The sequence below is a fragment of the Haemorhous mexicanus genome, chromosome Z (genome assembly GCF_027477595.1).
Source record: "Haemorhous mexicanus isolate bHaeMex1 chromosome Z, bHaeMex1.pri, whole genome shotgun sequence".
Classification (NCBI taxonomy): domain Eukaryota; kingdom Metazoa; phylum Chordata; class Aves; order Passeriformes; family Fringillidae; genus Haemorhous; species Haemorhous mexicanus.
The window spans coordinates 6,983,130-7,001,676 of record NC_082381.1 but is presented as its reverse complement, the minus strand read 5'-3'; positions in this window follow the sequence as shown (position 1 = coordinate 7,001,676).

Sequence of the window (18,547 nt, the reverse complement as noted above, 5' to 3'; positions counted from 1 at the left end):
ATCAGGATGTCGTCCATGTATTGGATGATGGTTGCAGTGGGATCATTCTGCCAAACTGGTGCCAGTGCTTGGCCTACTGTGATTTGGCAGATGGCAGGGGAGTGACCATTCCCTGAGGAAGAACTCGCCATTGGAAGCGCAGGTTGGGCTGCTGGCTATTTGGGAAGGTAACAGAAAAGGCGAATCGCTCCTTGTCCTCTTCACGCAGGGGGATGGAGAAGAAACAGTCCTTGATATCGAGTACCACACAGGGTTGTCCTCTTGCTATCATTGAATTCATTGGTAGTGCAGTTTGTACAGGGCCCTTTGGCTGAATTTTCTTGTTCACTTCTCATAGGTCATGCAGGAAGCAGAAGCCTTCACTAGACCGCTTAGGTATGACAAAGATTGGGGTGTTCCACAGGCTTGTGGAGGTTTCAGTGTGGTTTTTCTGCAGCTCCCAAGTAATTAATTCGAGGAGAACAGTTATTCGAGGCTTGGATAAGGGCTGCTCCTCGACCCACACTGGGTCCAGTGATTTCCATGTCAATTTGATGGGTAGTTGTGGGTATATGGCAGTGGCCCTTAGAATAAATTAGTCATCCTGACATCCAGCAAGGTTAGGGCATCCCTCCCTAACAAAGGTGGACATTCCAACATAACGTATGGGAAAGGGTGATGGTTCTCCCCGGTCCCCTCTCGGTGCAAAGTGTTACAACTATTAGTTGGGTGCTTTTTCTGGCTCGCGTCAGCCCACCGACCCCGCCCACCATGGGCGCTTCTTCTGACTCCCACTGTGGAGGCCACTGTACGTGTGGAATGATGGTGACGTCCAATCCCACGTCAACCCAGAAAGGAAGGCAGATAGCAGAGCTTTCAGGGCTGTTGTGGTGACGGCAGATTGCCCACACTATCAGTGGGTGTCTGCCTACCTTTGCGGCGAATGCCACCCATGAGTCTCGCTCCCACGCCCTTATGGCCAGGGCCACCCAGGGGCCTCGTCCCCAGGGAGCTGTTTCTGGTATTCCTGAGGTGTGGATGGTTCTGGCTGGGCCGTTGGCTGAGCTGTGAAGCTGACTGCAGGAGGGGCAGCAGGTGCGGGAGTTCTGTGCTCCATTGGCAGTTGGCACAGCCGGGCCGCTTCATGTTCCAGGTGGGAGGGGGCTGTGTGCGGCCTGTGTGCCTCCACCTTCCGTTTCCCAGATGCTTGCAGTCTCTAGCAATGTGCCCCCTTTTTCCACATGCCCAGCATGGCCCCTTAGGTTTCTGGCGTGAAGGAATGGCTGTTGGTGGGTATCCCAACTGAGGGCAGTTCACCGCGATGTGACCTGCCTGGCCACACCTGAGGCATGCCATCACGCTAGTTATCGCAGAGTGAACAGCTGCTTGGATTGGGGCTAAGTGCTCCTCCTTTACAACGTGCCTGATCATATCTGCAATAGTAGAACCAGGCAGTAGCAACCGTAGAATGTCCTTTGCAGTGGTGTTGCACTGCTGGCACAAGCACTCCACTAACACAGGGCCCTTTGCCACCAATGGTAAAGCGGAGGAATCAATTGCTGCCTGGAGGCCGTCCACAAACTGCGTAAAGCTCTCACTCTCACTCTGCTTTATAGTGGAGCATGCCGATGGTCTGGCAATGACCTGAGACGTAGGGCGGATGGCCTCTCTGGCAGCTCGGGTTGTTGCCACAACCTCGTGGGCCCAAAGGCCCCCAGCCTGTGCCTGAGGAGTAATTATTGTCGGGTCTGTGCCCATCAAGTGTGGTAAGCTGGAGCCATGCAGCGGATGATCTACTCCAGTCACCGAGGCCAACTGCCTTGTACAGTTATCCTCCCACTCTTGTTTGAACACAATCATTCCTGCCCCGTCAAAAATTAATCGTCACGTTTGTTTAATATTGAATGGGAGCATGTCATCCCCTCCAAAAAGGCTGTCAATAAGGGTGGAGACCATTGTCGAATTAATTCCTCTATCTGCAATAGTTCTAACAATTGCCTGTATATCCTTTGGGTTTGCGGGCCTGTAAGTTCTTTGATTTCTGGCCCCCCCCCCCCCCCCCCCCCCCCCAGGAAGCGTGAGTTTGGCTGAAGGGACCCACTCGGCACCACATGCGATTTTTATTCTCCTTCAGTCAGTAAGAGGAGTCTGTTCCTTCTCTAGCTTCCCCTTGACCTAGGCAGGGATATTGTGATGGCTACCCCTGCGCGCTTTCACTCCCTCTTCATCAGAGCCAGAATTAGAATCAGAATCGGAAGCAGAGTCAGCAGCGTGAGCGGTGACAGACCATTTGTGGAGCCACTCGTCCCAGCTCGAGTCCACGTCAGGTCCTGGACCTTCTCATTAGGCTTTTACCGCGCCCCTCCTTCTTGGCATTGGGCCGCTCCCTCCCTCTAGGCTCCTCCCGCCTCCTGCTGGAGAAGGCTAGCATCTTGCAAGTCTTAAAACGCGAGCTCTGAGCAGTCTCATTAACCCCACCGTGCTTTTCCCTTCTCTCTTGTTCAGGTGGGCGTGGGCGGCAGGAGCAGAGAGAGGCTGCAGTACAGCGCGGGCACACGTTCCTCCCCACCCCGGGGTTCGCCATCCTGCGGCGCGCGCAAGGCAGAGGCCTTGCCCAGGCCCCGTGAGGCCCTGAGGTAACGGCAGCACCCCGCGCCCCTGAGCTAATGGCTGCACTCTGTGCCTCAGTGGTAACGGCTGCACCCCATGCCTCAGCGGTAGCAGCCAGTCCGTGCCTCCTGTAACAGCCCTTCCCAAAACGACTCCTTTTCCTCCGCTGCCAGTGCTCCCAGGCTCGGGAGCCAGGGAGAATATTCCCGTGGCTGTAAATTCCCACACTTGGCAACTTCATGATTATTTCCCGTCTGTGCGTCCGCCCCCATACCCAGCCGAGGCTCCGCCCGCAGACCGCCCTGCGCAGCCTCCCACATTTCCCGCTCCAGCCAAACCTTCTGTAGGGCCCGCATGATTTTTGCCCATAATTTCAGATTTTGCCCTGACCCTGAGGACATTGCTTCCTCAGCTAGGGCACGAGTACATTTGTCCCACGCCTCCGGGCATAAAATATGTCCCGGCTGCCCAAGAACCCCTATTTGCAGGAGCCTCAACAAGAATAAAATCTCCTTGCTCGCAGTCCACCCCCGACTGCTTAAGAACTTTAAAAATGACCTTGGCACGAGACTCCATTTCTCCTTCGACAGTCCTTAGGGGCGTCTCCCCCGTCGGAGTTGAACCTGCTGCCCTGGCCGCTGTTCACCCGCCCAGGCGTCCCCCGACACCGGGCACCTTCCTTTCTTCCCGGGTTTTGGCACCACTTGTTGTCTCCCGCTTGAGGCGCGGCGTCCTGGGTCGGGAATGGCATGACAGCTACCCCTTTGCTACTCGGTCCAGTTACTTGCGTACACCAATGTGGTTGATGGTAAAAGGCGTTTATTAACCGTTGGGTAGGGGCTTTTAGAGCAGGGGTCAACGGTACAAAACCACAGTTAAGGCAGAGGGGTCCCTGCCTGCCTGTGACATCGTGATATTTTGTGCATGCCAATCTCCCACAACTGGCGCGGCAATCAAATCTAGATCTTGGACCAGTTCTAAATCACCCTCCCGCATTGCCTCTTGTCTAATCTTGCTCCAGTTCCCACCTGGCTTGTTGTCAGTGTAAGGGTGGACCTCGCTTTCACTCACTGCAGCAAATGAAGCATGGCGGGCAATTGAGCGGATTTTCTCCTGAGCTGACAACTCAGTGACAACTATTTTGATTAATAAAAGTGGCTGGTTGGGTCCACTTCTGGTCCCAGTGGCGTGGGAACCACAAAGTGAAGGGGTGTGGCTTGACGACGTACAGCTCACCCTTTCCCCGGGGCATGACTAGTTGATGGACAGTCAGACCCTCCCCCTGGGGAGGGGTTTTCCCAAGCAGTGGAACCACCCACACCGGAGGACCCTCCCAGGGGTGGAGTAGGAGGGGGTAGGGCAGGATGGGCAGATCCCAACACAGGCTCAAGCATTAAAACACGCGAGGAGGGGGAACCCGACACCAGGGAGGAACACATGGCTGGGAATGCTTCACGCTGTGAGGTGGGAACCAAAGCTAACGAAGGAGGGGAAGAAGATGCACTGTCATTTTGTAAGTCCGAGCATGGGCGAGTAGCCGTGTGGCTGCCGCCATTTTGTTACACTTCTTGGTTGGAACTAACATCATTAATGTTAATACAATCTGATTCTGAACTGGGAACAAGCAAAGCAGATTTGAGGGAGAAGGAAGGATCCAAACTAGGATGGCCAGTCCTGGTTGGACAAGAGGACTGGGGCAGACAGGAGCCAGCGGGGAGCTGGCAGCAACCCTGTGTCAGGCTAGGGCAGGTTCTGGGTCCTGGCTCACCCATTGGGGGTGAGGAGTAAGGTTGGGGGGGAATGAGGGGGAGGAGAACTGGGCTCCCCAACTTTTTCCCTTGCTTTTACGAAATTATAAATTGAATCAAATACAGGATAGAGCGTCCCCACCCAAGAAACACCGAAACCTGAAGTTGATAAACTCATTTTCCCACTTCTCCCCAAAACAGGACGAAGCATCTCCATGACTCGCAGTTGGAAAATATAAGAATACAAATATAACAAATGCTTTTAAATCCCGTTTCTTAACAGAAATTTTCCCCAACGCAAGGGACGACTTAACTTGGATATAAAATTCCTTTTGAGCGGGAAAAAGCTTGTTACCCATGCTTACCACACACTCAACCTTCCCCTCCCTGAAGCAAAATGTGAAAAAAGCAAGTTGGCACACGTGGGATATACAATACAAAAGTAGCCCACAGGTACAAAGCACTCACCACTCGAAGAAACCATGGGCCAACAAAAAACGCTTCAGGGAGGCTGGTGAGGTGTCTGTGATCCTCTGAGATGTGGAGACGTATTCCCTCAGGTCGCTGTGGAAACTCAGAGTCCCTTTGGTTGTCACAGATGCCGAGAAGAGAGGGCTTCCTTACAATGAAAGCAGCTCACTCCTCAGAGTTGGCTCCGAACAGTGCAAAAATTGTCAGAAACCAGGAGTCACAGATTCTGTAGGATCCAAGGGACACTCTTCAGGATGATGGGGATGACACCCAGGGTCCCTGTTCGGGTGCCAGCTGTGGCGGGGAGACCATTTCCCCTCTCTGCAGTGGGAAACCCTGGGCCGGTACTGGCAGGACGCCAGAGGGGCGAAGAGTGTACCCTTGCCCACCAGTGCTACCCTTCAGCCCACCTTCTGCCAGGTCCCAGATGGGTATGTTCCACTCACAGGGTCGAAGGAGGCGACTCAGTCCCGGATAGTTCCAGCCAGTTTGTTGAAGGGTCCAAGGTGTATAGGAAGGTGGATAGGAGAGGTGGTGGGCTAAGAGGAGCAGGGAGACAACTGTGGAAGAGGGCACCAAGGAGAAGAGTCCCCGTTATGGGAGGGACCAGGGTATATAAGTGGATAAAGGTGGGAGAGGTCACAACTCAACCGGACTAATGGGGGAAGGCACAGGAGGAGGGGCAAGGATGGGGTGCACAGTCTGCTTTCCGATTTCAAGGCCTAGGTACTTCCAGGGTGGTATCCATTGAATCTTCTCTTCCTGAAGCTCAAACCCTGTAACAGCTAACACATTGATTGTGAAGTCAAGCACATGGGTAAGTGGGTTGTTGCTCGGAGCACACACCAAGATTTAGTCCATATAGTGGAGTATTATTGCGTCCCTTGTGGCTGCACAGACAGGAGAAAGCAGGGAGGAGACGTATCACTGGCAAATCACTGGACTGGTCTTCATCCCTTGTGGGAGGACTTTCCAGTGGTACCTCTTCCTTGGGGCTTCTCGGTTGATGGTAGGAACCGAGAAGGTGAACCATGGGGTGTCGTCAGGGTGTACGGAAATTTGGAAGAAACAATCTTCGATATCGATAACCACCAAATTCCAGTTTTGGGGGAGCATCGTGGAGGATGACATCCCAGGTTGGAAAGAGCCTATCTCTTTGATTACGTTGGTAATTTGGTGGAGGCTGTGGATGAGCCGCCACTTGTCTTTGTTCAGTTTTTTAATGACAGAGATAGGGGAGTTCCACGGACTCGTGGTCTCCAGGATGTTTCCTTTGCACATCTGCTCCTCTATGAGCTCATCAAGCGCCGTTAATTTTTGTTTATTGAGCAGCCACTGTTCTACCCATACTGGTATATCGGTCTTCCAATTCAGTTTCTGGGTAGGGCACTCTTAAGTGGCCGCTGCCCAAAAAACTTGGGGGAACTTAGCTAGGTCAATTCTGGACCATGAGGTCTCTCCCCCACAAGGAATTCTGCATAATCTAAAATGAATGGATGGATTGATGCCAATTGCCCATCTGGCCCCTCAGTTTGTACAATGCTGTTCAGTTGCTTAGCTAGTTGAATGCCCCCTATACCTTGCACGCAACCAGCTACGTTTTGCATCTCCCAATGTGACGGCCCTTCCCAGAGGGAATGATCGTCACATCTGCTCCCATGTCTAAAAGCCTGTCTAGGTATCTATGCTCCCCACCCTTCTGCATTCTGCGTGTAATGCCGGGTTTCTCCCTTCCCAGCACGTGAGCCCATGACAAAGTGTGATGACTGTTTTGTTGGAGCAGATGGGCTTGCTTGGGGGTCCCACCTCAGTTCAGGCACTGGTATGGCCTGTGCTATTATCTGGCCTTTTGGGAGGTAGGTGGTGGGGCGGACGCAGTACAGCTCGAGAGAGAATTGTCGCGGATCTGATGTTAGGAGACCTGGAACAATGCTGATGTTTAGAGGCATCAACATTGTGTGTTTTGTGTCTCTGATGACAACATACTTACATTGGATCCGGTTCCAAGTGCCTCGAGATTTGGGGCACACAGACATGAAGTGGAAGTCGGAATTCCACAGATGAAGCGGCTCCATCAGTTGCAACCTGAAAGGTTCAAAATTATAAAGAGTGGTCAAAATGGGTCTATGTTTAGTAGGTTTAAGGTGAGATAAGTCCAGTGAAGTTGTGGTCGCAGGTAGGCTCTCCTTAACATTTTCTTCTCTGCTCCCTCCCTGTGGTGTGAATGAGCCCATTTCCTCTATATCGTGGCTCAGGGGGAGGGACTGTGCTCTTTAGTTATTTTGTTGGGCCTCCACAGGAGCCTTCTGCCCCCTTTTAAAGTCTAAAAATTGTTGCCTCGGCGGGCAGGCATCCAGTGTCCCTTACTCCCACACAAGTGGCACAGCTTGTCTAGGTCTGTGGGTTTCCTGGGCGGTTTTGGGACGCGAGGCTGACGTGTGGCTCATGTTGGAGCTGAACCGGCAGCAGAGTTGACAGCGATGATCCTCCATGGCACCCATATCTTGTTGTCATGTTCTTTCGGGGTGGTGGTAACTTTGCGAGCGCAGACCTCAAACATGTGCTGCAGAGTCAGAGGAGGATCCAGGGGCAGACTCAGAATGGCAGCTTTGCAGTTTGCATTAGCATTGCCTAGGGCCATTTCCTTGAGGATGTTCAGCTATCTGTCCTCACTCTGTGCCTGCAACTCAATTGCCCTGCGGAGTCTCTCAACAAAGGACAGAAAAGATTTGGTTGTTGTTTGTGTAATTTTGGTGTAGCTACAAACTGCACCTCTGGCTGCAAGGTGATAAAAACTTTCTCTGCTGCTGTGGCGCTTTCCCTCAATACCTCCCTAGGAATTGCCTGTGCCTGCTTGGCACCATCTTCCCATTCCTCCTGCCCACAAAGGTGATCTATGGAGATGGTATCACCATTGACATCAGTGGCCACTTGAGGGTTGTCCCATAATGATGGGAGAATTCCCTTCAGTTCCTTTTTCCATGCTGCTTCCCATATTATGGACTTGGTTGGGGAGAGCAGGCAGGAAAACAGTTGTTTTAAATCAGCTGGGATGACGTCTAACGCTGATAACATCACCCTCAGAAGTCCCTGGAAGTATTCACTCTCCCAGGAAAACTCCTTTTGGCCTTACACAACTCCCTAGTGGTGTGGTAGGGGAATGGGGTCCATTGGGCCTGTGATCTCCCTTCTCTCTCTGGATGGTATGTTGTAGCATCTCTTCTGCGGCCGCGGGGCTGTACGGGAACCTAGCTAGGGTGTCCGCGGCCCAGCAGAAGACGGCCACACCAAGGGCCACTCCCGGATTCCCTCCGGAACCCTGGGCAGTGGTTACCGTCTGCGGTGTGCGTGGCGCAGGCGGGATCTTCGGCTACAAGGTACCAAAGCAAAGGAAGGAGGAGTGACACCCGTGTAGGTACCAAGGATCTTTTAATCTTTTTCCCCGGCGGTGCTAGGGACAGGCGACAAGAGGGAGCCCAGAGGGGGGGGTGCTGATAAAGGGAGTGGGTGTGATAGGAGGAGACACAAAGCTAACCAATAGCAAGGACCCAGGGAGGAGCGTGGGTTACAGCTAAGCCACTGAGGATCACACAGGGGAAGGGAAAAACCCCGGGGGCAAATCATACATCAAATTAAGGAATGACTGACACAGAGAATTCTCGAGATAAGGGGGGTGGTTACCATGACAGGCAGGGGAGGAGGGGCAGCTCCAATAGGGAGAAACCATTGTGAGGGAAGTACATGGTGGGAACCGAGGACCGAACCATTATTGCGTTACAAAAGGAATAACCTATTCTAAAAACACACAGTGCCACAGTATGTGACCAAGCTGCAGACAGCATGGGAATGGGCCCTTGATTCCTATCTCCCGACCCACCCCTCCAGACACTGAAGGGTGGGAACCGGAAGTCGAAGGGGAAGGGGAGTGGCTGGGAAACTGGGAGGGGACACTTGATGGACAAGTCCCTAACTTTGGGGCATGGTCAGGAGGCAGGTATTGGGAGGAGATGGGAGGAGCCAAAGGAGGAGGAGGGTTAATGGGAGGGGTCTGGGAACAGGAAAGGGTTGGCAGGTGAAAGGGATTGTGGGAAGAAGGAAGGGAAAAGGCAGGAAAAGCCATGTGGCCTTTACCATTTTGAGCTCCATGGGAGCCATTTTGTGGGTAGTCAGTGACAGGGAGACTGAACCAAACAGAGGGTTTTCAGGACAGGTTTCTACTAACTGGGGGAGTAGGGGAAGGATCCTGAGAAGCTGAGGGCAGACTCCTCGGGCGGAGGGTTTAGGAGGCTTGAGGGGAGCTGGGGAGACGGTGACAACCCAGCCCTGGGCAGGAACGGGCTGCCTCTCTCAGGATCCAGTTTGAGGGGGCGCAGGTGAGGGAAGAGGGCTAGGACAGGAACAACCAGGAGAACTGGGGAACACAGGATGGTTGTTTCCTCACTCTCACAGTGGATTTTAAAACAGTTCTAACTTGAAAACTCCAAAATGTTATATTCGATAAAGATGAGTCCCCTGATTTGCCTAATTTTGCTATCTTATTTCCAACCAAATCCCAGAAATGCAAATCATAAATTTGTTCAGGGGATACTTCAGGGAAATGAGAAAAAAGCCACCTGACAAGCTTCTTTAACCCCATTTTTTGAATATGGAACTCTTCCCCCCACAAGGATACTCACAACTTGGAGAGAAATTCCTTTTTGAGCTGCTGACAGCCTAGCACCCATGACTGAGATGATAAATTGAGAAGCTCAACCAACCCACTGCCCTGGAAAAAGGAGAAAGAAAATCAAAACCCCACTGTCGGTCCCCACCGAGAAGGAGAAAGTTGCACAGCAAGGGATTTTGCCAATGGGCAAAAAGAGGAGAGGTCCCAGCCTTATACACACAAAGAGGCACTAGAACAGATTTCCTCAACAAGAGGAGTTTAAGAAAAGGCAGGGAAAAGGAGAGACCCACCCCACAGAAAGGGGGATAAACAGGGTAACTCGTGTCCAGCAGCGAGAAAGAAAATCCGAGGGTGATGGCTTCTACCAGGGAACGACTCCTGTGCTGCCTCCAGGAGCTGCCGTTCCCATCCCCCAGGAGTGCCACCCACTAAAACTGGGTCTGCTCCCACTGGGGGTAGCTTGCCGATCAGGAGACTTCAAGGGCAGTCCAAGGGATAGATCCCAACTGGAAAGTAGTGTCCAGAGTCTCGCCCGTGGAGTCCGGTGCTGGCCTGAGGCCTCACATTGGGTACAAATCTGTCGCTGTGCCCCTCCAAGTGACCACTCGGAGTCACCCCGGAGTCACCCCAGCTCACTCCTCGGGAGGCCAGGAGAGTGGCTAAGGCTTTCCCCTTGCACGGGCAAGGTTCTTTGCGACTGTGGCAGAAGAAGGAGTGGATGCTTGTTGAGGGTTCAGTCTGGGTTTATTGGAGAAGCACAGGAATGGGATCTGCAACGAAGGGGGTCTGGTCAACAGAAGACCCAGGACTGGCCTGTGCACCCTGTTATAAAGAGGGGAGTGATCGAGGGAGGGGTTTGCCCACCAACCAATGGGGTTACAGGAGGGTGTGGGGAGCAGGGGAACAGGCGGTCAGGGGAACCAGTGAGGATAATCTGGGGTAGGGGCCCCAGTTGGTTTAGTGGTTCAGTGCCTGAACCACTAAACCAACCACTCAACGCCCTTGGTAGAAGTTTCTAGAGGGAGAAGATGGGCTGTTGAGTGACAGGACACCCGGGGAAGGGTTGGGAGAATGACACAGCAATTTTATGGAATAGGGGGAGGAGGTAGCAGGAGCAGAACCATTACAGTGGGGGGGAGGGACTGGAACAAACCAAGGCATAACTTCCAACAATTAAAACATACAAAACCCACAATATAACACCCTCCCACTGCAGGTATTCGGCTGGGGACATAAGGCAGGAGAACAGTTCTTTTATATCATGAAGGGTGAGGGTGTTAGAGGAAAAGGTGGTTTTGATTAGTCCCTTAAAATAGTCACTTTCCCGTCTCAATTATTTTTGGGCCTTTGTGAAAGACAGTCCGAAGTTCCCCTCATTTTTCTCACGACCATCCCCAGGACAGACATCGGGACTCTGAGGACCCTGATCGGAATTCTGGCCTGCTGGTGGTGGATGAATGCCAAAATCCTGAGGCCCCTGAGCAGAATTGTGGCTTGCCAAGTAATTGTTCGCAGCTGTGTCTACAGTGACTGCTTCTAGTCACTGTAGACACAGCTTGCACCTACTTTGCGACAATACCCCAGGAATTTTCCCACCTCTTGGCCAGATTCACTTGCTAAGGCAACTTTGGTAGCCCCTCCCATGGAAAATCCTTCATCTGCTCCACTACCACCGTGAGGGAAGGAGACTGAAGGCCACCTCCCAAGGACTGAGACTGAGAGCCCCGTAATTCTGATCCAGGGGTGCTGGCCTGACTGAAGCAGGATGTCTGCTTAGTGTTGTCTGTGGATGTGTTCACTGGACCTAGAGTGGTTTCCCATAGAGACCACTCCTGAAACAATGGGTCCCGCTCACCGCTGATACTGACTTATCCTGCTGAGAACATGGACTGTCTGTACCCATCTTCAGTACCTTTTTTTTCCTTCAGCGATTTCAATAGACTTATTCTTTATTGTATCTGTTCTCTCTCAGTGATTTCACTATGAGAGAAGCTTGAGTTAACCTGGACTTTTGAGATCTCCCTGATGTGACTAGGCAAACTCCATCAGTTGGACCATGAGGACTTCGTCTCTCTCTTATAAGTAAAAGTTAAGTTATGTTAAATTAGGGTATGGTTTGATTATATTGTATTAATTATGTTACATTAATTTTATTATGTTAAGGGGGGGGGTGGTTATTAGAATGTTCTAGGAGAAGGGTCCAGGGTTTGGTGGAAAGGCGGTCTGACGGGGCAAGGCGAGGTCGAGGAGGGATTGGATGGAAGATCTGACCAATCATTCGAACCCCTGCAGAAACGATTGGTCCAGAATGAATGGCATTAACAACCAATGGGAAGCCTGGAAATGGACCAATGACCATGCGGATCCAAAATTAACCAATCCTGGACTCAAAATGGGCTATAAATGGGGGAAGTTTGGTTGGGTTGGGGTTCTTCTTCTTCTTTTTGGAAACTTGTTTTCTGGGGAGAACCCAGTGCACTTGAGGATAGCACACTGTTGTGTTTTTGGCTCGCTGTGTGGGTCCTCAGGCTTATCCTGGGTACTCCATTCTTGCAGCTATTTTAATAAACGAGAACCTCCTTGTCCAGAGAAAGTTAGTCCTCGTTCATATTCATAACATCTCCATGTTTGGTAGCTATACTCTCTCTTTCTCCCAGTTTTTATATTCTTCTCCTTTCCCTAATTCATTTAACACATTTGCGGTGCTCATTTCAATAAAGGTGCATTTGCTTCGATTGATACTGCAGTCCCCTTTCCGTGTTGTGGTTTCTGCACGCCGAGATAGATTAATGAACCATCATGACCTCGTCATACAGCCTTGCATAACTCTTTTTTATTCTGATAAGAGAAGGGGACTGCACCTCCCCTACCCTGGAATGTAACCGGGGCAATGTCAGGGAGGGATTCTGGTTCTGGGTTCCGGTTTCCTGGCTCCCCCCACCCCCGGTCCCCATAGCGTGGTGAGACATAGACTTTAAAGAATTGTAGAGATTGTAGAGGAGCTGAGGTTTTAATTAGAGATAAGGTTTATTGGAGTTAATCAAAATAAATGAGTAGGACTTGATGAAGTAAAGAGTTTAGTAGTTAACTAATTGCTTGTCAACATAATGTTTGGTTAGCTGGGTTTTTAATGAAGAATATGGAAACTGATAAATAGCTTTTAGGAACATAACACAATTGTAGGCCTCCTCTGTTCTGAAACCAGTTGAAGACAGAGAGTTCTACCAAGGGTTTATTTGTCATATTTGCATTGAAAAGGTAGAAAGGTCAGAACAAGGAAGACTTCATTTACTTCCTCATTTTGGGACCCCCCCCCATGAAAGAGACCACTGACCCATTTCAAGGAACAAACTACGCATGCTGAATAGTTTTGGAACTAATTTCCATAGGAAGCGGGGAATGGGATGTGCCAAAGTTATGAATATGCATTTGTATTTTGGGTATTCAGTACTTGTATGGCTAAAAGGGCTCTGTAATCACCTGTAAATTGCAGTGTGTATTTGGGAGCTATCCCACAATAAACATCCACTTTCTACCTTTAAACTGTTAGAGAGTCTTTGTCCATCACAGTTGGATATCAGTACTAGATCAATATCCATAATTTTAAAAATCAGTGGGAACCAGGAGGGGCGTGGGAACTGGAAGGGACCCCATGAGAACCACAGGAGGAGGGGTTGGGAGTGGAGCAGCAGCTTGAGGGGGTGGGAGAATTTCCTGGTTGCTAAGGGTGGAGTCAGGGTGGCTTCTGGGAGTGGAGCCAGTGCAGAGAGGGAGGAGCCTGGAGGGAAAGGAAGGGGAGGGTCTGGAGGGAGGAAAGGATTGGAAAAGGTGGGAAGAAAGGGACTCTGGGAAGAAGAAACACAACTGGGGGGGTCCTGCCATGTGGCTGTCTAAATCTTGTGCCCTTTGGGGGCCATTTTGTGGGTTGTCAGGTAGGGCAGAAGGACAAGGTGCAGGTGACATACGGGGGCAAACTGGGACACGAGGATGGAACAGGGAAGGGGAATGGGTTGCAACTTCAAACCTAACATCTTTGGGAGTTGAAATTGGAGTAATGGGCTTGAGAGGGAAAGGTCGCTGATAGCAGGGCCCTTGCTGCCAGGGTTGGGGAGCCGAGAGGGTTACAGGGAGCCAGAGAGGCTAAGGTGAATCTGGTTGCTCTGCATGACACGGGCTGCTCTGTGCTGTGGAAACCTAGGGAATATTTCTCTGTCCACTCTGGGGTGCCCTGACCCCCAGGGGAGCACTGACTTTGACCCTCATTCATGGAGAAAGTTTCCTAGACTTCAGGATGGGCTAGAATCCACAAAAGTGTGGAACAGATTATAGAGAGCAGTGTAGGTGTGTCACTTGGTGAGAAATTGAGGTTTTGGGATTTTTAGTGTGTTGTGGATGGAAGAGAGATGGAGGGCACAGGGTGCTGTCCTGGGTTTCTTCTTCATGCTGCTTCTTCCTTCTTCTTGGGTTTGGGTGGCATTTTGCAATTGGGCAGAAAAGTCCCCATTGCAGCTCTTTGGGATCAGTTGTTGGGTTAAAAGGGAAAATAATCTAGGTGTCAGTTCTTAATTGGATAGCTTAGTCTTAAAAGGCCTCTTAACAAGAGATTGTTGGCCATTTTGTGCCTTCTAAAGAAAAGCTGCCGTATTCACAGTAGTGAGACTGTTTCACTGATAAGAAATAACATGAATTACTGTCTCAATTGCCTTCAATCCAGACACAGTGAAACCAACAACTGGTACTGCCACACTGCGCAAACCTCCTGGCATAGGGGAAGGCGATCGGGGAGACAGGGAAGGGGTAACTGGGGTAAAACTGGGTTGTGGCTGTTTCCCTACTTCCCCCTTGTCAACTAAGGCACTCCTGATTAGCCAAATTAAAAGATAAAATTTTGACACTGAGATGTCTCCCTGGTTTAAGAGATGAAACCTTTGCTCTCACTCTGTCCCAAAAGGGGACAGAGACAACATCCAAGGGAGACACCCGAGGGAAGTAAAGAAACAGCCCCCTAAAAAACTTCTTCAACACCCCCTTATAGCTCCAGCGCTGAGTTTGGGGATCTCTCACCAATCTCCTGGGTGGTCTAGGGGTCTGTCCATCCGAGCCAGACCCCGAGTGACCGCATGCTGGTTATCAGGCCCATGTGGTCACTAAAAATCGACCCACAGCACTGAAAATTGACCACCTTGAAGGTGAAGGGGCACAAAGCCAACCTGTTGATCAGGCCACATCACACCTCCCAAGACCTGTATTAGATAATACCAAAAATGCAGCCAGAAAAGCACTCATGCAGGTGTCTGACAGCAACACACTGGCAGGTACTTGATTTTGTGGGCGTAAGACAAGGGTCCAATGAACACTAAATGCAATTCATTGACTGCTTTAAGCAAGCCTTAGAAAAACAAGTTAAAGATGAAAGGGCAAAATATGAGTTATTGAGAACATTGGGAATTTCAAACACCAACCCTGATTGCAAAAAGGTGTTTTGTGCTCTTCCACCAGAGCCTGAGCCAGCATTGATGCAAATGATTGAGGCTTGTAACTGCCTTGGAACACCGGAACACTCAGCTGCTTTACAGGCACAGGCAGTAGGACAAGGGATTGCAGAGCCTTTAGCTTCAATGTGAGTCATCCCTCAAGGGTAACAACAGGGTCTGAGACCATGTTAGGAATATGGCAATGCAGGACATTTTGTAAAGGACGGCCCCCAGCGAGGAGCTGAACTCACTCCTAGGACCTGTGGGTGCAAAAGGGATTACCAACACACTAACCACATTTGGCCAACATGGGAAGGTTGTAGCAGGCTGCTGCTGGGAAGCTTCCTGTGGAGCACAGGACAGCCCCGTTCAACGACACAAACATCCCAGCCATCCATGACAGCAACCACTGGAGGCCAGGTAGCCCAGAAATTCAGCATCTCATCACAGGGTTACCAAAAACTTGCCTCCAGGTGCCAGGCTGGACTTGGCAAGTGCCAAGCTTGTAACTGACTGACTTCTCCACTCATAACTGTATCAACAGGACAGCTTGGGCCCAAAGACCAGCCCCATGAGCGTTAATTCTTGGGGATTGTAGGTTGAAAACTGAGGGTTTTCTTGTTTTACCACTGGTGATGTCATTAATATCACAACAGGAAATTACAGTATTAGCAATGTGTCCTGATCCACCTTGTTTTATTCCCCAAGGATTTATAATCACACAAGTGATTTTACTCCCTGATTTGACCAATGACAACATGCCAGAGTCCTTGATTGTTGTGGTGTGTTTCTTTTCAGGTTTACTAAGCTTGCCTACTGTCTTATTAATGAATTTGTAATCCCTTTCTACTATGGCATCTTTGTCCTGTTAGTCTTCTCTGGACCTAATCTCCCCCCATCTTTTAAAGTGGTGTCAACTCTTCATCTGTATCATGTGCTAAAATTAGACTGGTACCGTGCTTGTAATTCTGTTCTGTTACATGTCAGTCTTTCTGTCTGTCACTCAGCCACTCCCTGTCAATCCCCTATTGGCTCCCATGCCCCTACCTCCTCCCTAATCTCCTCCCCTCCCAAGACATCAATCCTCCCTATCCCTGCCCTTTTCTCCAGGCCCTTCTTGCCAATCTCTTGGTACTCAATGCCCCATTTGTTTCTTGGTGCTATTCCCCTCCCCTGTTTTCCTTGATAGGTTTATAGAATGTTAGACCCACCTCAGACTTCTTCTCTGCCATTCCCTCATTGGTTAGTTGCCCTAAACCACTCCTCCTGAGTTGTGATAAAAAATCCTTTGTATACGCCCTAATCTGTATCCTGGGGTCCTGGGCTCTGGGAGTTTGAAGTGTTTTCATCCACCTAATAAATCTTCCCAGTTCTACCCCCAGGCCCCCAGGCCTATGTTGCTGTTCTCTGTTCCTGCCCCAGACCACCGAGAGCTGGGATCTGCAGGGCTCGCAGGGGGTATGTCACATCCCTGTTGTCACACACCTGGGGCATTGTAAATCATGTACCACGACACTTAGTCATGTGGATGCAGGTAATCAGCCACAGCAGACCTCAGCTGACATTCATACAAAAACTTTTAACACCAAGATAGTTGTTCTTTCAGGACTTGTAGATATGGGTGCTGGCATGATGATCATCTCGTGGTCCACATGGCTCCTTGACTGGGCTCTTGCTCCTGCTCTGGGAACTCTATCAAGGATTGGAGGTAACAACAGCTGCCTCAGGAGCATGGAGATAACAGAATTTGAAGGATCCAAACATTGTGTTGCCACCACCAGACCCTTTGTGGTAAGAGCCCTGATAGTTTTGTGGGGAAGAGATGTTTTATCTCAGTTGGGAGTACACCTAGAGACAAATTTTTAACTGGGGCCATTGAGCAGTGTGACACTCTAAAACTAACTTGGAAATCAGAGCTGCCTGTGTGGGTAGATTAATGGCCCCTCCCTGAGGAAAAACTGGTTGTGCCTCAGTCTCTGGTACAAGAACAGCTTCAAAAAGGGCACATCACACCAATCACATGTGGGTGGAACACTCCATCCAAGAACAAAACAAGGGCAGGTGGCGACTTCTACAGGACCTGCATAAGATCAGTGAGGTCGTGGAGGACATGGGCACGTTACTACCTGGCCTACTGTCGCGTGTCATGATTGCTAGGAAATGGAAATTAAAAGTCACCGATTTAAAGGATTGTTTCTTTGACATACCGCTTCACCCTGACGATGCTCCTCCATTTACTTTCTCTCTCTGGAGTGTTAACGGACAAGAACCTCTCCAAAGGTATCAATGGTAAGCACTACCCCTACAGGAGAAACAAAACTTTTTATGTATTGGAAAAAAGGAAAAAGTATTGGCACCTTGGGTTGCTGCAGCAAAAGTGTTAAAACAGTTGGATAGTTTTGGAGTGTTGGCTGAGTAAGCAAACCAGTGCTACATCCCTTGCATTGAGTGGACTGCTAACAGATGTTAGCAGTATTGGGCATGCCACACTACAAAATAGGGCTGCAATTGATTTTCTGCTGCTGGCCCAAGGACACGTCTGCCAAGGCTTTGATAGACTATGCTGTATGAATTTATTGGCCCACAGTGAGTTGATACATCAGAGCATTCAAGTCCTCAGGGATGGAGTCAAGAAACTTCATGTTGAAAATGAAAAGGACTGGTTTAATGGACTGGTTGAAAGTCTGGGTCTACCAAATTGGTTATCGTCTTAAATTGAGATAGAAATGCTAATTCTTGTTGTTGTTATAGTTGTATTGATGTTATTGCTGTGTTTGACAGGTTGGTTGTTTAGGATTTTAAGGAAGTCTTTGAAGTCCGTTTTAAACAGAAAGGAGGAGATGTGGGATTTCAGCTAGTTGGGATGGGTAGTGTGCTAGCCTTCATTACCAAAGGCTACATCTTGAGGCTGTGGGAAATGGGATGTTTAGAGGGAAATTGTGTAGCTCAGTTATGGTGAGAAGAAGGGGATCGTGGTAGTGGTTATGTTAATGTTGTTGTTTCATATAAGGTTACATTTCTAGTTCCTGGTTTTGATTGGTTCGTAGCATGTTACACACAAAGCAATGTTCTTAGTCCTCATTAATGATTGGTTCCCTGCCTTCAGATCAGTGTGTCTATATATATTGCTGTGTTTCCCCCATTCTGGGGTCTTTGGAGAAAACCCAATATTGTGAGCGGCTTATTATTTCCTTTTGCTTGCTCATTATTAAAGTTTTCTTTTCTGGGTTACTCCATTGTTCCTGTTCCCATTCCATTTTGCCCCTCCTGACTGGTCCAGTCTCGGGTGACACTTGCCATTTGTGACACAAGGACTTGTGTGAGGACCTGCCCTGTTCCCAGAGTGCTGCAATAATTTGTTCTGTTGCCCCTGTGCAGGTGGTTTCCCCCTAAATTATATCCTCCCACCTCCCTTGTCCATCTTCCCAAAGACCTGCCCTCTGTTCCAGCTCTTTCCATGTCCATCATTGTAACCCTGCCCTTCTCCCTTGTCTATCAGGATGGCCCCACCTTTGTTTCCAGAACATACCTTGTCATTTGTGCCTCCCCTGAGACCTCTTTGGTTTGTTTTAAACTGTTCTCCTCCCCTGTAATCCCCG